Genomic DNA, 24,490 nt, shown 5'->3' with positions numbered 1-24,490 from the left:
GGACTTATATGATCATAGGGTAGACACTTAGAAGGAACCTAACAATAATCTCTTCTAATCCCCTTCCTGAGGAAACTGAGGCCCATAGAAGAGTTACCCAAGATCACACAGGTAATAAATAGGAGAAATCTAGTACAATCTAGTGTTCTTTCTGCTATACCCTATTGTCTCTCTTGATTTTTCCCCATTCATTCACCCTCCAACGTTTTAGGAGGCAGAACCAGGCCATGTGGTCAGCCTGTATCACTTTGCATTATGATACAGTTGCATGCCTGTACACACATACACACACACACACACACACACACACACACACAATAAATGAAGGGATTCTGAAGATAGACGCTCTCCATTTTCTAGTCCTAACTTCCCTCTGACACACCATTGATGCACCAAAGCAACTTAATTCTCATTTCCTTTCCATGATATTTTGAAAAACCTGGGAGCTGTATACATCTCACTTCCAAGGGAGGTATTAACTACAAAATGTTTACATCTGGAGCAAATCTACTTAAAGTAAATGTGTGAGTTGTCTGCCCCAGGCAGCTGCCCTGCTCCCAGTTCCCTGCTCATGCAACTTGCTGCCAACATGATTTTCATTAAGCAAAGATCTCACCATGTCACTCCTCTACTTGGTAAGCCAGAGTGGCTCCCTATTATCTCTAGGATAAAATATCATCTTCTCTGTTTAATTTTTAGCACTATCCACACCTTAATTACAAGCATCATTTCCAGCCTCATTGGATGCTGCTCTCACTCTCATGCTTGAGGATCTCACCAAAATGGCCTTCTCTTTAGAAGTGCCATCTCCTGTCCTGGCACCATTGAACTGGCTGTCACTCATTCCCGCAATAACTGTCCCCTTCACTTCCACCTCAAAGAATCTCTGGCTTCTTTTAAGACAGCTTAAGTATCTCCTGAATCTGTTCCTGGTCCCCTCAACCACCGACTATCCTCTTTCCCACACTACCTTGGATTTAGTATCTTGTATTTGTTCAGTGTATACATATCCAGATCCACAGAGAGAAAGCCATATAAGTGTATCCTCCATTAAAATGTAAAGTCCTTGTGAACAGAAATAGTTTGATTCACTGTATATGTGTCCCCAGCACCGAGGGGAAGCTAGGTGGTACAATGGATAGAGCACTGGCCCTAAAGTTGGGAGGACCTGAGTTCAAATCTCACCTCAGACACTTACTATCCATGTGACCCTGGGCAAGTCACTTCACCCCAGTTGCCTTAAACATCTGGGGGCCATCTGCAGTCATCCTAATCTATATTTTGCCACTGAACCCAGATGGTTATGGAGGGCAGAGTGAGGCTAGAGACCTTGCACAGCCCTCTCTCACTTAAATCCAATTCACTACAAGTCATTACTTCACCTCCCCAATGTCATGGTCCTCTTTGAGAATGAAGGACAGGGGCAGCTAGGTGGCCCAGTGGATACAGCACCGGCCCTAAATTAAGGAGGACCTGAGTTCAAGTCCAACCTCAGACACTTAACACTTACAGGTTGTGTGACCCTGGGCAAGTCACTTAACCCCAATTGCCTCACCAAAAAGAAAAAAAAAACAAAAAAAAACAAAAAAAAAAGAGAATGAAGGACAAACAACAACAACAACATGTGGGGACCAATTTTTAATTGGGGAGTGTTAGCTAAGCGGCTTGCTGCAATATTGGGGCAAGGAAGGAGACTAGCAGCCTCCCTCAAAACAGAACAGGATTTATTTTAACAAGAACGAACTTTTAAAAAAACACAAACAGGATCAGTAGGATCAAGGGAAAGGAAATAAAATGGGGAAAGGGAAATTATACAACCTGAAAAATACCACTGCCCAGGAATCAGCTGAGAATACACAGCAGAGCTCCTGTCACCTTCCAGCTTCCAGCTAGAATGTTGGGAAAAAAAAACAAAAAACAACAAAAAAAAACTTCCTTCCTCCCTGCACACTCTACACAGCCCCCAGCCAATGGGATGGCCACTCTGACAGTCACATGACTGCCTTCATTAGGCTTCCAATCATTATATTTTTGCCAGGCCTATGTAGGCATTGGCGAGTGGTGATGATGTGAGGTGCCAGTGCCATGGCAACAACTACAACCAGTGGGTGGAGCAACATGATGTTTGCAGAGCCCCAGGCCAGTGCGTGCCAAGGCATAAAAACCTCAAATAACAATTAATTCTTTACAAACAACAACAACAACAATACCTAGCACCTAGAACAGTTTCTGAAACATACTAACTACTTACCCAAAGCTTATTGGTCTATTGATTGATTGGAGCAATATTTCCAATAAAATGTAACTAACCACATGATAAGAAAGCAAGCAAGCAGGATATAAGTTAGAAATGGTTGTCCTGGGGTCTTGGGTTTATTCCCCCACTTTCCCCACTAGTCTCATCTCCTAAGGAAATCACCTTCACATTAGGAAATGCAAGTTGCCAGGTGACAAATACAGGTGTGCTATAAGGTAGGTGATTTTGCTACATTTCAAGCCTGCAAACTCAGTTCATTGAAATGTGTGTAAATATTCTTCTCATTTCTCCGACAAGCCCCAAAGAAACACAAAACTGCTCTATTTTTTAGGAAGGAGGTAGCAGGAAAAAAAAAATGCCAGTTGAAAAATCATAATGGATTGAGTTAAATGCTGCCAAGCAACATTCCTCATTTTCCAGGATCTTAATTCAATAGCCTCTCTTTCCTGTTGGGGGACTGGCACACGTTTTTCCTAGGGCTTTCAACTGTCCCCAAGAAATTTACACGTGAACAGCACGGATATTAACAAATGTAAGAATTAAACCAAATTGTTTGTGATTTGCAATAGGAAATTACTTTATGGATTTTTCTTTTTGTTCTCTACCTGCAGATGTGAGGACAGACTGCTGATTAAGCTCACAATATGGGTCTGGTAGGGCAGAGGAAAGAGTGCTGACTTTAGGCACGAAAGCCTGGACTGAAATACCCTGGGCTCACCGATTAGCTGTGAGCACTTATTGGACTTAGGAAAGTCTCTTCCATGCTATGGGCTTCAGTTTCCTCTTTTGTAAGATAAAGGAATTGGGAGGTACCTTCCAGCCTAACAATTCTGAGACTGCATGGTGGGGTCATGGAGGAGGCATGTTTTCCATTGATAATACAGTGAAACCTCTTGTTCATTTTTTTGTGTGTGTGTGTGTGGGGGGTCAATGAGGGTTAAGTGACTTGCCCAGGGTCACACAGCTAGTGTCAAGGATCTGAGGCTGGATTTGAACTCAGGTCCTCCTTAATCCAGGGCTGGTGCTTTATCCACTGCGACACCTAGCTGCCCCATTGTTCATTATCACAATTTACACTTGCCATACTTAACATCTCTTCCACAAACCCTTTACATTTTCCATGTCCCTGGACATTCTTGTAATTTATGCCACATTTCCTGTATCAATACTTTTTAAAGAAGTGCTTAGCACATGGATCTAACACTTATGACATTAGTCCAAAACAGCTAGCAGACTCTCTATTCTGTGTCAGTGGCTACTGAACGTTCAGCATCTTTCTCAGAGATGCAGAGTTCTCTTACATTTTCTAGCCCAATAGGATCTCTGTGTCTATTATTACGAAATGTGAAATCTCTTCGGAGATGCATCCTAGGTGAAGACCCAAGAAAATAAGAGTTGCCTTAGTTTCCAGAGATGAGAGAAATCTATAGTCACTGATTCAATAATTATCATTAGAGAGACAGTATAGTATAATGGATGGAAAGTCAGCCTCAAAGCCCGGAAGCTCAGGGTTCATGTCTTGCCCCTGACTCACATTGACCTGATGACCCTGGACAAGTCACTTAACATCTCAGTGATCTAGGCAGCTCTCTAAGATTATAAATTACATAGAAGCTACCAGCCTACAATGATAAAGGGTATTTCCTCACACAGAAGTTCCCTATACCAATGAAGTCTTATACTTGCCCTATGTTCTTATAATTACCATTAATATTTTTATACATGTGCAATTATGCAAGACATAATATTAGTCATTTTGTACAAGGAAACAAATAAAAGAAAAAAATGAAAGAAAGCGAAAAATAGAATTCTTCAGTCTGTGTTCAATCAATATCAGGTCTTTCTCTGGAGGTGGATAGTATGTTTCATAATTAGCCCTTTGAGATTGTCTTGGATCATTGCATTGTTGAGAATAGTTAAGTCACTCACAGTTCTTCATCAAACAATATTGCTTTCTCTGTGCACGATGTTCTCTTGGTTCTGCTCACTTAACTATACATCAGTTCGTTCAAGTCTTTCCAGGCCTTTCTGAAATCATCCTGCTTGTCATTTCTTACAGCACAATAATATTCCATCACCATCATATACCACAGCTTGTTTAGCCATTCCTCAACTGATGGACATCCCTTTGATTTCCAATTCTTAGCCACCACAAAAAGAACTGCTACAAATATTTTTGTACAAATATAATTAATATTGATATTGATGAATCCATATGTCAGTGCTTCAGAGATCTGTGATATCCTCCCTGTCAGCCTTCTTTCCATTGGTGATAACTATAGCCCCTCCATGTCTTACCAGACAGTTCTTCATGAGCTGCCATGACCAAAAAAACCCAACAAGGACAAAATCAAAATTTTATCACCTATTGGCCAACCCTGTGGTGCTGAGCCTTTCTGCATCCATCTAAGCAATCTCATCATCAGATTTCAGGTACACGCCCATCTCTGGGGCTGTATTCACAGTCCTTTCAGCCTACTAAAGCCTCCCAGAACATATGTGCCAGTGGCAGACCATTTAAGATTCCAGGATCAGTGGCAGCTAGGTGGCACAGTGGATAATGCACCAACCCTGGATTCAGGAGAACCCAAGTGCAAATCTGGCCTCAGATACTTGACACTTACTAGCTGTGTGACCCTGGGCAAGTCACTTAACCCTCATTGTCCTGCCAAAAAAAAAAAAAGAGTCCAGGATCATCAACATCCACACTGAGGGATCAGAGAAGGACTTGAGTGGAAAAGAATTCCTCATTTAGTAATATCCTGTAGTTTATGAAGTTCCAGGATTTGTAGCAACACTGGCCCCACCCCCACCGCCATTTAGAGTCATTAGGGAAAAAGTACAATATAAATGCAAAGTTGTATCACTTACAGTTTGCCAGTATTCTATAAGGCTATTCTGGTCACCTAAAGTCAGTGCTTCAAGGTCTATTGGCTTGCCGCTACTCTTTCCCCAACATATTTGTACAGGCCCAATAAGGGCGGGTAGACATTTATTGTATATTTAGGAGGGCATTTTCATAAGTCCATATAGTGAGTTAGAAAAATAATAGATGTTTATTCCTTTTCCTAAATGAGTAGAAATATTAGCTTCGTGACAATATACAAGAGATCTTAAGCCTTGTAAGTCTACCATTAGAGAAAGTAATTGAGTGAATATTTTAGCTGTCATTCATCAAATAACCATTCCTTAAGCTCCTACTGTGTGCACAAGTTTCTATTTCCCACTGTGCCTCATTATTGAAAGATCATACAACAGAATGTCAGAGATAGAAGATACTTGAGAAATGATCAAATCATTAGAATTCATTGAGTTCCCTTTAGAATTGTTATTGACCTTAGAGGTCACCACTATTTTTAAGATGAGAAGCCACCAAATGAATCTAAGTCTTCCTACTCAAAATTCAACACTCATTCCACTATCCCATGGCACCTTCTTCATCACATAATTTGCCTTGATACGATTGTTCCACTGAATTGTCTGTTTGAGCTTTACCCATATATGTAGTACTTCTCATCATTGGGAGATTCTGTGCTTGCAAATAGTTGTTGTAGCTATAAGCAGAGTATTCCTATGAGCATGATTTAACACTTGGAGCATACCTACTTAGTTAGCTTCTACTTTTCAGCTATTCACTGGTCAGTGATTCTAGTACCCATGAGAATGTGGTGTTCTTCCCTTGAGAGAGAAAGAGGGAGAAAAGATCTTTAATAAAATAGCCATTCACATCTTCCTCCACTTGTTATAGAGCCTGCTGTGCCCCAAATCTTTTGCAAGCCAATACTCTAGGGACCTTCGAGGCATTGACCAACAGAGTACAGAAAGCTAGGCCCTACTCATTCAAAACACAGTTAGGGGCCAGAGAGGGATATTGAATGGGAACTGCCATCCACATAGATTGTAGGGGAAATTCTTGGCTAAAAAATGAACACATAAATCCAGTCTTAGTTGAGACCTATCATGCTCATGGGCTGTCAGGGGAAATTCTGAGCTTGGTACAAACATGCAAATCTATCAAAAATGACTCCTGTATAATGAGAATAGAATACTTCACCACAGTCCTAAAAATATAAGACACAATTATTCCTGAAAAGCGAATGGCAAGAGATTGCCCATCATCACTTGTTCTGGGCCTAGCAGAGCCTGAGAAGGGTAAGGAGGGTTTCTGTGCCCACCAAGGAGAATTAAAGGCACAGAGTTACACCTCTGCTGTCTTCCACAGGTCAAAAGGAAGAGAAGTAAGAGTGAAAGAGGAGAATCAACATTTCTGCTCTTCTTGGCCTCTAGGAAGAGAAGAGGGAGAGAACAGAAGAGCCAAGCACTTCCTCTTGTAATTAACTGGGGGAAAAGGAGAGACCTAGAACCCCCCCCTCCCCCCCCCACGCTTCTAAATGCTTAAGTCAGATCACATGCTTCTTGTCACATGCAAAGGATTACAGATCACCTTAAAGGTTGTGGAATCTAACCTCCTTATAAGGGGTGGGCCAAAAGTCATGAAAGGGTTGCAATATTTAATAACTCCTTTATTTTTTGTTTTTAATTTACAATACCATAGCATCATATACAGTATATATAGGAAATGAATTTAGATTACGTGTGAAAAATCAAATCTCTTAAATGGCAAAAAAAAAAAAAGTTCCAGAAGTTATTAAAACTATGTGACTCTTGGCTCACCTTGTATTACAGATGAAGAAACTGGAACACAGAGAGGTAAAGCAATTTTCCCAAGGTCACGCAGTTGCTAGGGGGTAGATCCAGGATTCAAACCCAGATCTCCTATCTCAAACCCAGTAGGCCTATTCATCAGTTCCTCTCCTGAGAATGAAGTGATATCTTTTTCATCTACATTTCAAGCTCAACCAATTTTGGACATCAATCAAGGTGTTTTCCCTCTTCTTAGGAAGGGGTCTGTTTTGAATCAGGAAGGCCCTGCCTTGTTACTAAATAGAACTCTACTCCCCCCCTCAGTACATGACCTGGAGGGGACTCCTTATTTCTATTGACCCATTGACTTCGCTGGAGCAGATGAAGAGAATGAGGGGTAATGTCATATTCCAACTTTTCCTGTCTCTCCACCTCCCACATTTCCAGGCAGAAGGTAGTTTGATGTCCATTGTTAACCATGGTGTTGCTAAGGATGGGCTGAGCAGGCAGATTCTTAATGCTCTTTAATTTGTGATAGGGGAATTTTGCTTCAACTGGCAGTATCGAATGGCCTCATCTCATGTCGGATTTTAAGACACATAATTGATTTTGCTATAACAACATTTGACCTGTCTCTTGCTTGAGATATAGTTGGGGGAAAATGAAGATCCCAAAGTTAAGTGGAGTGTCTAAGGCCACTAAAGAGAGAAGGATGACATATAAAATTAGAAATTAGCTTTACTTTGCCTCTAGTTTTTTTCTCATTGGACTATTATAGATTTGTTTCCTCTTTCCCAGAGTGCTTTCCTCTTCTGAGGTATAGATAGACATCTTCTGTATGTCCATAAGAGGGGAATAACCAAGTGACTTCCTGTTATCTTTTGTAGTCTTATTTCCCAATTTATAGTTTACATTATATTGTGGCTCTCTCTTCATATTTGGCTTGACAATTCATGAAGAATTCAGGACAACCAGTTACATATATTGTTAAGGCAATAAGGCTTAGTTTCAAGTGGCAAAAGAGACAGATGGTTGATGGACAGCCTTTGTCCTCCACTGCTAACCTCAAAATTAAAAAAAAAATCAGGGCCCCCTAGGATGTTGGGTTTCCCACTTATGCTGGACATATGGGAGGACATGGGCCATGGATGAGCGTCACACAGCATGGGGCGGGGGAGAGATGGCTCAGTTGGGATCCTTCATCCTTGTAGGAAATACCCCTATCGGTGACATCACAGACCCATTTGACTACTTGGAATGGTTTAGTGGGTAAAGCACACTAACTCAGAAATTAGACATAATAAGGTCAGGGGCAGCTAGATGGCACTGCAATGAATAAAGCACCAGCCCTCGATTCAGGAGGACCTGAGTTCAAATCCGGCCTCAGATACTTGACACTTACTAGCTGTGTGACCCTGGATAAGTCACTTAACCTTGATTGCCCTGCCAAAAAAAAGAAAGTCTATGTACTTCCCCTGCACCTTCCCAAAAGTACTCTCTGAAATGACTTTGAATTTTCTTTGCTCCTATTTCGTATTTATTTCTCTGTGTGCATGTTGTTCCCTATTCCCAACTAGAATATCAGCTCCTTGAGGGCAGGGGCTGTTTCATTTTTGACTTTGTATCCTCATTGTCTAGTCCAGTGTCTGCTGCATTTAGGTGTCTAATAAGTACTGAATGTCACCTTCTGTTATTATTACATGATTCCAAAGAATTCATTTGACTGACTCTTGTCCTTGAATTGATTTTGGAGGGGGGGGGAGCTTAAGCACGGTTAGAATGGAAGCTTATAGAAGGCAAGGACTATTTCATTCTTAGTGTTTATACCACCAGAGCCTAGCACAGTGCCTGGCACACATTAAGTGCTTAATAAATGTTGATTAATCTTCCTATACTTATCTGTATATATGTCTCCCCTGGGTAAACTGTAAGATCCTTGAAGGTAAGGGACCAGTTAATTTTTGTCTTTGTACCTCCAATTCCCTGGCACAGTGTCTAGATTTGCACTTAGTTAATGCTTCTTGGTTGATTGATTGATACAGTACAAACCAAATGGCATTCATTGGTAGAGTCTGTGCCTGGCACATAGTAGGTGTTTAATGTTTACTGAACTGAGCTGAACTGCTTCGCATGCAGATGTTTTGTTATTCTCCCCTTCCCCCACAGCCATTGCAGCTGTTACTGGAGAGTGCCTGCCAAAGTCTATATTTGAAATCTGTATCTCAATGAACCATTAACCAAATCAGGCATAGGCAGTGATGCACAGGCATATTTTCAGTGCCTGGTGAGAGGAATGACTTACAAAAGCTGGCCTATTGTGCAAAAGCCTCCATGAAGTTAGCTCAGGAGGCCTGCATAGCCAAATGCTAGAATGAAATTCTATGATTCCCATGTAATTAACTTGGGAACAATAGAGATTTATATTGTCTATGTGGAAAGACTGAAATCTAACAAAGGAAGCAATCAGTGTGAGAGAGAGGACTGAATCGAAGGAGCATAAGAGAACCTAATAATAAATTTGACGGCACAGCTTGTAATTAAAGCATTTTATAAACACCCCTTTTCATGAAATAATACTGTCGATACAAACAGTGTCATAAAACTCTTTGGAAAACACTGGCTTATTTGACAACAGAGTTGTTGGATGGGCCTTAAAATGGAGAGAAAGGTCTGTCATGGGGGATGACTGAGGCTGAGAGGTCAAGGGCAGGAGCCCAATGATCACATAAGACTCTTTGGGTCTTTGGGGCTATGACCTGTAGATTATGGGATCTCAAGCAGAGGACTGAGTATTATGAAGGGACTTTAAAGATGAGAGTATCATAAAATTAGAACTGGAAGGGAAGTTGGAGACCCTCTCCTCCAACCCCATTGTCTTACAAATGAGAAAATCTGGAGGTAACTTGCTAAGGGTTATGGAGTTATGGAGTGTAACTGAGCAGGATTCAAACCCAAGTTCTCTGGTTCTAATTCCAGTGCTCTTTTTACACTGTCTCTCATCCAACCCAGCCATCTCATTATATAGAGGAGGAAGCTGAGGCCTGGAAAGAAGAAATGACTTAGCAAAGTTCACAGGGTGAGGAACAAAGCCAGAAGTCAGGTCCAGGTCCCCTAGCTCTGAAATCTGTCCACCTCTTAACTGCTACTCCCACCCACTGTGAGAAAATAAGGGGATTTGGCAGACGCCCAAAGGCCCCATGAGCAGCAGGGTGACCCAAAGTTTCAATCCTAGTAGTGACTTTCATGTAATCCTGTGAGTCTGACCTAGTGAATCTTAATGTCTCCCTTCTGACTCCACCACTGTGTGTCTCCCCACCACCCCCACAGCCCTACTCTCTTACCTGGGTTTGTAGCTCACTATTTCCCATTGCTTTGCAAGATGGATCCAATTACCATCTGAGTCTTGTTTGTTCCTCCCAATGGTAATGGATATTGTTCCCTAAAGTGAGATTTTATTTTAAATGTGATATTTAACATTTTAAGTAATGATCTCAGATACTTCATTCACATAGTCTTCTGGGCAACTCAAGGAAGTACAAAATGGTAAGATCTTTAAATTCTAAGAGTTATTCAGTCTGTGTTCAACTTGAAACCAAGCATCCTTCATTTGCCAAGTCATTTTATGTTGGTAATGAGGTATCTGTCACTTATTGAAACATTGATTCCATCTCTGGAATTGAGAAAAAATGGCTCTCTGTATTGGTTGTTACCAAGTGCATCTTTAAGTTAGCATGTTAGCATTGAGAAAACAAGAGAAGACTTTATTTTTCTCTTTAGGGTTTTTTTTTTTCAAATTTTTCGTGTTTTTAAAGATGTGTGAGTCATCTCCATTCAAGCGTTTATTTCAAACTCATTGACATATCTTTCTCAATGCCTTCTAATCATAATGTAGTGTTCCTCATTTGCTCTTTCAATTCTGTAGCTTTTTCTGATCAGAGTCTTAATTGTGTGGAATTATCTAGCGGTTTCGTCATGTGGTCTAATATTCAGTAGGAAATAAGATCATGAAACTCATTTCCAATTCTGACCTCCTATGTATAATTAAATGCCTGTTGATTACTCTAACGTATATTTAGGTTTATAAGTGTATAATGTATTTTAAATGCTGTAGCAGTTAAAGCCCTCAGTTTTAATCGTCAATTGGTATTTGACTAACATACAAAGCCCTTGATTAATCTAGAATGAAATGCTAATTTGAAACGCTAAGTTTAAAGTGACCAGTTGTTCTTACACAAAGACTAGGAGATTTACTATAATACTCACCTCAGGTTGTCACACATAGATGATTTTCTCGTTAAAAATCCAATAGCCCTGCCATATTTTGGATGATTTTCCCCCATAATATGGTTCTGAATATGACATGTTTCAAATAAAAATTGGGCTTTTAATTACCAGATGTATTAGTTATTTGGGAAGGGTGCTTCTCAGAGGTTATCTTAAATCCCCCAATTGGGATGTGGGCCCTAGCTGTTGCTCAGTAGTATCCTAAAGAGAAGCATTTTACAGGTGGAAATATGGGCCCTAATTAAACTCTGTTCTCTTTTTTGTTCAACAAAACAGTCGTTACTGATGCCCACTGGAGAGTTCAGAACATCATTTGTCTAAGTTGGCTTTGAAGTTTAATTACCATAACAGCTTCTTTGCTGGGAGATAAGAGCCATGAACCAAGGGTAACTCAAGCCCACACAATCCCCTCTGCAGCCATTGACCTCTTTGGCTATTCTCACCCTGCTCTTGATCCTACCCCAGTTTCTCTTGAAATATTGGCCATGAGAAGGAGCTCATGACCTAGGAGCCAGTCCTGAATCTGTAGTCACTTGTGGTTCGCATAAGCTGGTTTTATCACCAGAAGACCAAATTAGTCTTTACAGACCAAATTAGTCTTTAGACTAAACACAGTAAGCATACATGAAACAAACGGTAGAAAACCAGTTCTAAAGCAAGTTGTACCAATTAGCATTATGATTTCTTTAAAAGAATTGAAGCTGAAATTTAAGCAGCAGTACAGTTACTGGGAATAGCACTTGGAATACCATAGGATCATAAACCTTGGGGGCCAGAGAGTCCAACTTTTCATTTTACAGATGAGGAAACATGCGGAGTAGAAGTGACTTGTCTATGGTCACACAGCTAGGAATTATTTGAGGCATGATTTAAATTCTGAATTTTCTGACCCCAAACTCAGCACTCTGTCATCTATCACCTAGCTTCCTCAAAAAAAGGGTGAAGATATATTTTTTTCACCACCTCAATGTTCTTATCCTTTTGAAATCAGGAGACTGTGTGGATCACTTTGAATTGTAGTAGGGAAAATTCTACTTTATTATGATGTAGATGACACGTTAGTAAAAGGTTTTATTCTATACATAAGTTATAGGCCTACTCAAGGAGAAGCATCAGTTCACTCATAGAGAAGGGAAATCTCTCTGGGGCAAGTGGGCATCTGAATAAGAGTCAATTACAAAGACAGGATACAGAAAATACGTTGTGTCTTAGCAGAGCAGAAACAGAGACTTGCTGTTAGTCTGTTATTGCCTTTGGGGGCCTGAGACAGGGTGGATTCTGACCTTGCAAGAGAATTAGGGTAACAGAAGTAAAAAAAAACAAACAAACATAGGGGTTAGATGCAGCTGTCATTTACACTTTAAATGGAGGCTTATCCTAAGCAGGACAAGTGTCCACAGCATAGCAGGGAAATAGCTTGGAGGTGTGGATACTGGGACCTGGACATCAGGTGGACTTGTTGGCACACGTCGCCAAAGCAGGAAGTTAGAAGTTGTCTAAGCTGGAGGGTAGGTAGGTAATCCTCTTCTGGGAACTCTGAAGGCAGGTAACAAGTAGATGCTTCTACAAACAACTCACAGCATTAAAGTATAATGGCAGATAGGGAAGTCTGCAACAAGGAGATCTGGAATCAGGTGGTAGTTTCCCTCCCAGAGGATGAAAAGGGGCAATATTAAATAGTGGAAAGGCTCTGGAGGAAAAAGAAATCCCAGAACCCTGGTGCTGTACACTATTATTTACTATCTGTGTGATTTTGGACAAGTCTCTTACTTCCTAAAGTTTAAGTAATATGTCAAATAGGAGCAGCTAGGTAGTGCAGTGGATAGAGCACCAGCCCTGGATTCAGGAGGACCTGAGTTCAAATCTGGTCTCAGACACTTGACACATTAGCTGTGTGACCCTGGGCAAGTCACTTAACCCCAATTGCCTCACAAAGAAAGAAAGAAAGAAAGAAAGAAAGAAAGAAAGAAAGAAAGAAGAAAAAAATAATGTGTCAAATAAAGAGATTGAACTAGATAACATCTTTGGGCCCTCCCAGGTCTAAATCTCTGACCTTATGAATCATGGGACAGACCATCTAGTCCCTGGATAGACCCTATGGTGCTGTGACAAAGCAAGTGCCCAACTTTAAAAGGACTAGGCTATTAGGAACAGGAAAGAAATCATGATTTATGCTCCCAACCTTACAAGGCTGTTGTGAGGGAAGTACTTTGCAAACTTTCAAGCACTTTAGACATGGGATATGTTTTTAGTATTTATATATTATTACACAATTTATGCATTTATTAGTATTATTAGCTTCCCCCACTGAAAGCTAATTAGCCAGGTTAGCGCTTTTGCTCATATATACTTAATAAATGGTTTGTGAGTGGGCAAATGAAGGCTTTTGGATTGATTCAATTTAGACCCAGTTGCATACTACCCACCTGTGGGAAACTGAGGAAGAGTACCTGGAAAGGGATTGCTCCTCTACTTAGCTCTGCTTCAGGCAGAAATCATTTTCCATTCTAACTCCAGAATCATAGTAAGTATTCAGTAACTCTCTATTGTACTGAAAAGGCAAGGACCCTCCTTGATTTCAGAGTTGTACCTTCATATACACTGCTAGAGGGGCAGCTAGGTGGCGCAGTGGATAGAACACCGGCCCTGGAGTCAGGAAGACCTGAGTTCAAATCCGGCCTTCAGACACTTAACACTTACTAGCTGTGTGACCCTGGGTAAGTCACAACCTCAATTGCCTCACCAAAAAAATAAAAATAAAAATAAACACTGCTAGAATGACCAAAATTTAAGAAAACTGGTTAAAAGGTCAAAAATGACAGTCAACTGCTTGCTGGTGAGGCTACTGCTTCCTGTTAAACTGCTCTACATATATAAGTGAAGAAAACTGTTTCAGTTGTAATTTTTAGTCAAGTTGGTCTGTGGTAGGCCTTTATGTCATCAGAGCAAAGAATGCTTCTCTAGCCTTGCCAAATCGCCTCATTTTCCCAGGCCTCATTTTTCTCAACCCTTGAATACAGGATTAAACTAGATCTTCTCTGAGATACCTTCCAACTCTAGAATTCTGTCGTTTTTGTTGCTATGTAGGTAGATGGAAGATGATCTGCCAGGTAAAATCTATGGATTGACAGTGGTTATCATAACAAGAGCGTACTTGTATGCAGACTGAATCAACCATTTTAAATTTTAGTTTCATGTAAATACAACCATAATCCCACATGGAGTGGAAATAAGATGCACTTAATAGTACTAGTTCTAATAATAGAATATGCTTTTTAATGTCTGAAAATTTTGTTGAGAAGATAATCAGTTCTCTTTCCTTCCTTTTTCCTCTCTTCCCCAGGTAAAAGTCTTTAGAGGGAAGTAAGATGGATGTTTTAAAATGTCTAATATGGTGTTTGTATAATCTGTGATTTTTGACTCAAGAGATTGCTTTCACTTTGGGAACCTTTCTTAATAATAAACTGTATGATTCATTTTTACCCCTACCCATTGTTTCTCCTGGGAACATTAGAATTTGGCTCATGGCTCCCCTGAAGGCATTCAGCCTAACAAGACATTGAGTATAGGACAGGTTTTATATAACTCCACCAAAAAATACAGAATGGGCTTATACCCAGCCTTTCAGCAATTTAAACTTTCCCCCTATTCTCATTTGACATATCTATGTACATGTATGTATTTAATTAACAAACTTATATTCTATCTCCCTATCACCCCCTCTGGGGAAAAAAGAAAACACTCTTGTCTAAATATGCATAATCTTACAAAACAAATTCCTACGTTGGCCATATCCAGAACTGTGTGTCTCATTCTTCCCCCCCCCTTTTTTAAGGGTATTAATCAATAACCTTTCCTTCAAATGGACTCCGCCCTTCCTTCAGACTTATACTGCTTGTAATGACTCTCAATATTCGAAGGACTAAGTCTTGGTTGAACCTTGGTTGTATATACTTCTCTGCTGTGCCCATGTTTTCTCTCCATAGGGCCTCAGAGGTGGTATGACCTCGGAATCTCTGTGTATAAGTAAGGTTGAGCATCATCCTCTTTTCTTTCACCTTTTTTCAACATTTTTAATCTCATCTCTTCTCTCTCTCTCTCTCTCTCTCTCTCTCTCTCTCATCAAGGCTCTATTGCTTTCTCCCTCTCCACCTGGTACCACGACATCACAACATCTTGTTACATGCATATAGTCCGGCTATTCGGATGTTCAGGCCTCCTCCTGCCTACATGGATCCTTGCCTGTTTGTGCCTGCAATCCCTTGGTATCTTTGAGCCCTACCTGTCTCCCAGGCTCGGGGGTATGGGAATGTGTGTCTGTAGCTGTGTCTTCCTCTCTTCATAGTTTCCTTATTGGTCTGTGTCTATATCTATCTTTTAGTAAGTCCTGGTCTCCTTGTCAGGGCCAAATCCAGTGGTCCGCATGAGGGTATGGGCTTGGCCCTTCTAATAGCTCTGTGATCTCCATTTCTATGGTAAGGACAATGGGGCATTGAGGATCCAGGATAAGAGAGTTCACGTTTAATCTCAGCGCCTATATGAGGAAAGAGGCTAGACAGCTATCATGAGCACTTGCTTGGCCATGCCCACTACAGCCAGATCAATATCAAACTTCTCTTTAGTAGGCTGAAGATTAAGGTCTTAAAGAAATCATTTTTAAGTGTTGAAATCTCTAGAATTAACTGCCCTGAGTGGTGAGTTACAAGTTTCATCTCTTTGAGAGCATTATTTTTAATAACATCATGTTTAATACAGAGTAATGGAGAGCAGTAGTAGCTATCAGAAAACTAAAGCCCAAGAATTAATCTTGATTGTCATTCAATTCCACATTAAATTTACACATGGTATAACTCTGTCTTGGAAAAAGCCTGGTTTATTGTTTTATGGCCTGAGGCCCCTGATGGGAATATACATGTAATGGAAGGCCATGCCCAGAATCTATGTATAGTAGAAGATCTGAGTCTTGGCTGTACAGCCGGGAAAGAAAGCCCTCCCCCGCCCCCTACTAAAAGGAAGCAAAACACAGAGTTGCTGGGTGGTCTCCATTTCCAAATTCCATTATATTAGTTCCTGCTTTGGGGTTTCCCATACTGCTCTGTACCTTGTTTCAGCTGCATGCTTATTTTTGACCCACAGTCAAGTTTTCACACCTGATTGGCTGGTCTAGAATACTGGACTTGAAGTAAGAAAGACCTTGGTTCACATCCCAACTCAGACTAGCTTTGTGACCTGGCCAAGTCACTTAACCTCTCTGTGTTTCAACTTCCTCATCTTGCAATGAATGGATTGGACTCAGTGACCTCAAGGGTCTCTTGCTGCCTTAAATTCTATATTTCTTTGTTCCTGAAAATAAGAAATTGATTTTGTTCAATAAGTAGAGAGCAGAATTCTTGCATAAACTGAAAGCACTCTCTCCAAAGTTACCAATTTTTTCTCAATTGCCCATTCCAATGATCTTTTCTCTCTCATCATCCTTCTTGACCACTGATTACACTCTTCTCCTTGACACTTGTTTCTTTAAGTTTTCACGGCATCACTCTGTCCTAATTCTCATCCTACCTATTGGACTGCTCCTTCTAAGTCCCCTTTTCTGGAACTTCATCCAGGTCGTACTGACTAACTGTGGATGTTCCGCAAGGCTCTGTTTTGGGCCCACCTCTCTTCTCTTTCTATTTCACTTCATGACATCTTCAGCTCCCACAGACTCAACTATCATCTCTGTGCAGATGATTCTTATATCTCTTCATGTACCTAACCTAACATCTCTCCTGACTTCCAATTTTGCATCTCCAACTGTGTATTGGCCATCCCGGATTAAGTATCTTATAGACATCTTAAACTCAACATGTCTGAAATGAATACATCTTTTTCCCCAGTTCCTCCCCTATATTTAACTTCCTTATTACTGTCAAGGGTACCACCATCCTCCAGTCACTGAGGCTTGTAACCTAAGTACTGTCTTGACTCCTCATATCCAATTGGTTACCAAGTCCTGCCATTTATAGTTTCATAACATCTCTTGTACGCATCCTTTTCTCCCCTCTGACACTTCTACCACTCTGGTGCAGGCTTTTATCACCAGGATGTTGAAAATTAAACATAGTTTTATTTGCCTGTCTCCTACAAAAATTAATAAACAGATCAGAGAAATCAATTTCATAATATCTCCTACAATTTGTTTATATACCTGTCCTCCTATGAACAAAACAGATCAGAGAACAAAATATCTCCTACAGGAAGAACCAGATCAGAGACAGACAGGAAAAACATAATACCAATTTATTTTGTCTCAAGAAGAAATAAGCATGATCATGCTGGAGACCCCTTCCAAAGGGATGCAAAGACTCCCTCTTTCTGAGGGTATTTAAGGTTTCTTCGCTCAGTGGCTTACAGGGTAATGTCAGCTTTATTAGCATGACACAAATTAACCTAAAGCAAATACTATAACAGGCAGCTTAAAACACAAGAAGGGTTTACCAAGGACAAGGATGCCTAGATATTTTCTAAGGAGAACAATAAGATCTATTTATTCTCTTGGGGAAAGAAGATAGTGAATAGGGACTTATCTGCTAGCCATCTGGGTTCAGTTCGCTGTCAAAGGGCATTTTGCTTCTATGAATCCAGGGTCTCATAAAATCCATTTGGATAACAAGGTGGCTCCATCAAATCCAGATGATCTATACATTCATATTAACAAGAACTATGACAGTAGCCTATTGGTTGGTCTCCCTGCCTCAGTTCTCTCCCTACTTTCCTCTGTCTTCCATTTAGCTTCCACTTCTAAAATTGATCTTTGTGAAGTATAAATCTGATCATGCCATCCCCTATTTGATCAACTCCATTGACGTTCCACCGCTTCCAATATCCAATATGAAATCCTCCCTCTGATTTTTAAAGCCCTTCAGAACCTGCTCTTCCCTCCACGTTTCCAGTGCATTTACACCATACTTTCTCCCCATGTACTCTGTGATCTGTCACATAAGACACTCCCTCTCCTGACTTTGGGCTTTTCACTGGCTTTCCTTCATGCCTGGAATTTTCTTCCTCCTCATATCTACCTCCTGGCTTCCCTCAAGTCTCAGCTACTGTCTTTGCCTAAGAAGACTTTCCCAGCCCTTAATTAATGTTAATACCTTCCTTCTGTTGACTGCCACCAATTTATCCTGTGTACGTGTACACACACACACACACACGAGAGAGAGAGAGAGAGAGAGAGAGAGAGAGAGAGAGAGAGAGAGAGAGAGAGAGAGAGAATTTTCACATGGTTGCTTATGTGCTGTCTCCCTCATTAGACAGTGAATTCCTTGAGAACAAGAAGTACCATTTACTTTTCTTGGTTTCCCCAGTGCTTAGCACAGTGTTCGCACATAGTAGGTGCTTAATAAATGCTTGTTGACCTGACTTTGGGGCTCACAGCCAAGTCTGACATTTCCAGAAGAAGCTGATGATAATGGGAATAGAAATGGCAGAGAAACCACAGTTCAGGATTGTAGGTGAGCTCTGCTTGTCAAATTTCTCCCCTCGCTCTTGGAGAAGGAAATCTACTGTTTGCTAATAGCCAGTTCAGCTTTCCTGCTTGTGCTCAGGTCTAACAAACTCCTCTTCCCCCTTTTTTTTACTCTGGAATAGAAATAATTTCTTTTGGAAATGTGGATGGCATTACTGTTAAATCGCCTGCCTGCTGGTAGGGCCAGATGGTCCCAGAATGGTATCATCACATCCTCCTACCCTGTTTTATCCCACTGACCAATCTCTATTATTGATTTTGTAGCTTTCAAATAAGAAGAATTGGTCAGGTGAATTTCTTTGCTACAATGTCAGATGGTATTCTCTATCATCCCCAGTGGCTGAAACCAAATCTGGGCTGAGCTGAAATCCTCCAAAGAGAAGAACTATCGATGGAAAGGGTTTGTTTTGCCCATTGTTACTATGTTGGGCACTGTCACTTTAATCTTAAGAATTTACTTTCATTCACTGGGAGCCCAGAATAAAAAAAAATAGACCATTACAGGAAACTCTATGTCGCCTAAAGCCTCTAAAAATCAGAAAGCCAGAGATAGTGTATAACGAGAGTATTTGATTAATTTGAGTGGTGGCCTCAAACTCAAAATGTAGGTTTGTTTCAAGTTTATTGCACTTTTCTGTTTGCACAGTTCATATCTAAATCTTTGTTCTCTCCAAAAAAGCTTTACAATAAGGAGCCTTGTTTTTGTAACCCTTTGACCCCAGCAAAGCCCTTTCTCACAGCAACCCCAGGGAATTGAAAATGCAAGTGTCATGATCCCATTTTACAAATGAGAAAACTAAGGCACAGAGAGGGGAAAGGACTGCTAATAGTCATATACCAACCTATGTTACCTGACTGAGTTCTGGATCACACTAATTTGTTAAGAGACGTTCATCTTACACAAAGGAGAAAAGAGATGCACGATACTATATGACTAAGGAGATGAGATCAAGCCCTACAAAATGGCCTGTGAGTCAGAGGTTTCACATCCCTGAAGGGGGACATCCCATTCCACTCAAGGATACTCCCCTCTAGTCCTTCCATGTTTTGTTTTTACCTTCTGTTTTAATGTTTCTGAACAATAGGGCCTTTGGAAACCTACCTACTTCATTAAGAGGATCATTATGCTTAGCACAGTTTTTAAAAATTTTAATTGATGGCTTTTGGTTTTTGTATCTCCTTCATTTCTGAATATATCCCTCACATTCTTCTACTCAGAAATCCATCCCTTAAAATAAAGAATTTTAATAGACATAGAAAAAATAGTTCAAACATACCAACTGACACATTCTCTGAATCTGACAGTGAATGTACTCTTCCATGCCTATTGTCTCCTACCTCTGCAAAAAGCAGGAGATGCCTTTTCCTGACTTCTCCAGGGCCAAGCTTCTTGATCACTATAATTATTCCTTTTCAGTATTGTTGCTGTTTCAATTTACATCGTTTCCCTTTACCTTATTTTCTTCGTTCTACATATTTCATTCCACATCAGTTCATATCAACCTTCCCATGATTCCCTGAATTCTTCATATTGCCCATTTTAAACTGTATGATAATATTCCATTATGCCAATGCAATGCAATTTGTTTAATCATTGCCCAATCAGTGGACAACTATTTTGATCTTAATTCTTTGTTGGCACTAGAAGTTCATCGAAGTTGTTAATGTTAATTTCTTTGATAATTCATCAAGTACTTTAGAATTTTTTCTGTACCTCGTGACCATTGTTATGAACAATTACCTTATATTGTAGGAATGTAGGGTTGGCAAATGGAGAGTTGGGTGTCAGTAGAATTCTGGGTAGCAGAGAGTTTAATATGCTCAGATTATATTCCATTCCTGTAGTGGACAAGTAGATTAATTTATTGGAACCTTACTATTACACGTAGTCAAATGCTGCATGTGGTTGATTCGTCTTAGATTCTGTCCCATAAGGCTTAGTTTCTGAAGTATTCCAAGGCCATTTTCAGCCATTTAAATTAAAAAAGTTAAATAATTAAGAATTCACAGAACTGCCTTGTGATATTTTAAAAGACTCAAAGCCAAGACTTCTGACAAGTGCACTTTGCCCTAAGTTTTCCAGCTCTCATCTAACAAAGGAAAAGGCCACCATATTGGAATTTGCTAAAAGAGGAGTCCCTTGTAAAATTAGCTGGCTAGAGCACATATAAAAATGCTTACTATGTTCTAGGCACTGTACTAAGTGCTGGGATCTAAACACAAACAAACAAGATAGCCCCTGCTGTCATGGAACTTATTCAAATAGATTAAGGAATCACATGAAGGGATGCTAGAAAGGAGGTGAGTTATGAGCATGATGGCATGGCATGGAGCAAGCTGGGAAGTGGTATAGAGGCTTGGGCCCTGGCAAGATACAGCAAAAATCTCACCTATAAAATCAAAGGAGTGAGGAAAGCTAGGTGGCACAGTAGCGGATAAAGCACCGGCCCTGGATTCAAGAGGACCTGAGTTCAAATTGGGCCTCAGACACTTGACACTTATTAGCTGTGTGACCCTGGGCAAGTCACTTAACCCTCATTGCCCCGCCCCCCCCCCAAATCAAAGGAGTGCCCATCAATTGGAAATGTCTAAACAAGCTGTGGTATATGATGGTGATAGAATATTATTGTGCTATAAGAAACAAGAAACAGAATGATTTCAGAAAGGCCTGGAAAGACTTATGTGAACTGATCCATAGTGAAGTGAATAGAACGAGGAGAACATTGTGTACAGTGACAGAAATATTGTTTGATGAATAACGGTGAATGACTTAACTATTCTCAGGAATACGATCATCCAAGACAACCCTAAAGGACCAATGACGAAACATATTATCTATCTCCAAAGAAAGAACTCATATTGATTGAAAACAGATTGAAGCATGCTATTTTTCACTTTCTTTCTTTTATTCAAGTTTTCTTATACAAGATGACTAATATAATGTTTTATGTAATTGCACACATATTTTTAAAAATCTCATCTATCAGAGCTGAGGGTTCCAGGGCAAAGTCTAAGTTACTAATGGGGAGAAGGTGTAGGTGCTGATGTGAGTAGAAAAGGAATGGTGTGGAACAGGCAGGAAAATTAGAGCTCAGACCTTAGATATCAGGGTATTAGGGTCATTTCTGGCTGCCATGTTTTGGGAAGAACATTGACAAGCTTGAGCACAGCCAGAAGAGGGCAACTGGGATACCTAGAGAACTGGAAATCGTGCCATTCGGAGGTTCATTAAAAGAATTGGGCATGTTTAGCCTGGAGAAAGGAAGATTCAGCACGGACATGACAGTTGTCTTTAGGCATTTGAAGGGCTGTCACGTGGAAAAGGGATGAGCCTGGTTCTGCTAGGCCCCAGGGGGGAAGAACAATGGCTCAAATGGGCAAAGAGGTTAATTTGAACTTGAGGTCAAGACATTTCCTAAGAAGGAGAGTTGTCCCCAAGTGGAATGAGCTGCTACAGGAGGGAGGGGATTGCCTATCACTGGAGCTTTTGAATAGTACCTGTCTACCTATTTCTTAGGGGTGTTATAGTGGGGGGATTCCTGTTCAGAGATCAGTCAAACTAAATGCCCACTGAGACCCCTTCTAGTTCTGACATGGGGTGAGTAGAGCTGTTTTCTGATTTGGCCATTAAATCACATCAATCAAGAAGTACCTATTAAATACTTACCAAATGCTAAGGATACCAAGAAAGGCAAACACAATCCCTGCCCTCAAGGAGTTTACATTCTAATGGGGGAGATCACTTGAAATAAACAGGTACAGACAAGATACATACATACATACATACATACAAGAAGAGATGGACTGTGATTTTAAAGGGAAGGCCCCAGCAGCATGGGGACCAATCAGTCAGTTGGCAAGCTTTTATTAAGTGCTTACAATAAGTAAGAAATTTAACTAGTCCCCAAGCATAAATTAGGCCATTTCAGTGAAAGTGGAAAATTCCCTCAAAGCAGGCCATGCCAATCCCCATGCTGCCATGCAGCTATGCAGAATTTCCCAGAAACAGATTTGTAGATTAATGGACCTGGGAGGGACCTCAAGGGATCATCTGGTCCAGTTCTTTGACTGTAAGCAGCCGAATGACTCAATTATCCAGGGCAAATGCTTGCTTAGTCATTTGCTGTACCTTTGTGGGAGTCAAGATTTTGTAACCAACTTTGCTTATGGATTCAATTCAACTGAGCGAACATTTATTCACTATCTTCTATGTGCAAGGCCTTGTGTTAGGCCCCGAGGATGCAAAAACAAAGAGAAAGCACTCCCTCCGTGAAGGAATTTATGTTGCCCTGAGCAGATCTAGCCAGGGATATGGGAAAGCAGAGTACAAGGAGAATTGAAGATGGAGATAGGACTTAGAACCAGGAATATCACGAAGGTGGCACCTGAACTGAGTCTTGAAGGAAGACAGGGACTTTGAGAAATTTGAGAGGTTTGTTGGAGATGAGGAGAGAGTAAATTCCAAGAATGGCGACTGGCCAGTGTGGCTGCATAGAGGCATTCTGTGGAAGCGTTTGGGGAATATCAAGCAGGCTTGTTTAGCGGGAAAATCATATGCATGGTGCTGTGCAGGAGAAAGAGGAGGAAGAGGAAGGAGGAGAGGAGCCAGCCTTTATATAGTACTTTAAGGTTCATGAAGAGCTTTATGGATATTTCATTTAATTCTCACAAAGACCCTAGGAGATAAGTATTATTATTATCCCAGTTTTGTAGGTGGGGAAACTGAGGGAGACAAAGGTTAAGTGACTTGTCCAGGGTCACAATCTAGCAAGCGTCTGAGGTCACATTTGAACTCAGATCTTTCTGACTCCAGGCAAAGTACTCTATCCACTGCACCACGTAGCATAAAAGGGAATACTATGAAATAAGATTGTAAAGTTAGGTGGGAGGCCAGTTGTGGAAACTACAAAAATCAAATGATGTTTATATAGAGCTTTAAAGCTTTGCAAAACATTTTACATACTTTGTTGCATTGAAGCCTCAACAACCCCAAGAGATAGATGATATAGCTAGCATTATCCCCATTTTGTAGGTGAGTAAACTGAGGCTCACAAAGGTGAATTAACTCAATTGATTCACTAATACAGCTAGGAAATGTCACAGGGAGGATTTGATCCAGATTTTTCTGACTCTAAATTCACCACTCTATCCATTAGTCAGTCAACAAGCATTTATTAAGAGCTGTCTATGTGCCAAGCACTGTGTTAAGCATGGGGAATACAAAGAAAGGCTAAAAACCTCATCTTTTCTCTCAAGGAGATCCCATTCTACTGAGAGAGACAACATGCAAATAACTATGTACATACAGTATATGCACAGTGTAACCCGAAAGGTCATTTCATAGGGAAGGCATAATCCTTGTTCTTTAAATGCCTATTTCTAAGGAGCTTGTAGTTTGTCCTTTAGACCAAAGCTTCTTAAAATGTGGATAGAGAGGGGGCAGCTAGGTGGCACAGTGGATAAAGCATGTGCCCTGGATTCAGGAGGACCTGAGTTCAAATCCAGCCTTAGACACTTAATACTTACTAGCTGTGTGACACTGGGCAAGTCACTTAACCCTCATTGCCCCACAAAAGGAAAGAAGGAAGGAAAGAGAAAGAAAGAGAGAAAGAGAGAAAAAATCTCAATAGAGATCCCACTGAATGTGGGGGTCATGAAAAATTTGGCAACAGTAAAAGGTTATGTATACTTCTTTTATATACCTGCATACCCAGTATCACATAAAAATTGCTCAGGCAAAAAGGGTTCGCGAATGGAAAAGGTTTAAAAAGCCCTGATCTGGACAAGGGAAAGTCACT

The sequence above is a fragment of the Dromiciops gliroides genome, chromosome X (genome assembly GCF_019393635.1).
Source record: "Dromiciops gliroides isolate mDroGli1 chromosome X, mDroGli1.pri, whole genome shotgun sequence".
NCBI classification, from domain to species: domain Eukaryota; kingdom Metazoa; phylum Chordata; class Mammalia; order Microbiotheria; family Microbiotheriidae; genus Dromiciops; species Dromiciops gliroides.
This window is presented reverse-complemented; position numbering follows the sequence as displayed.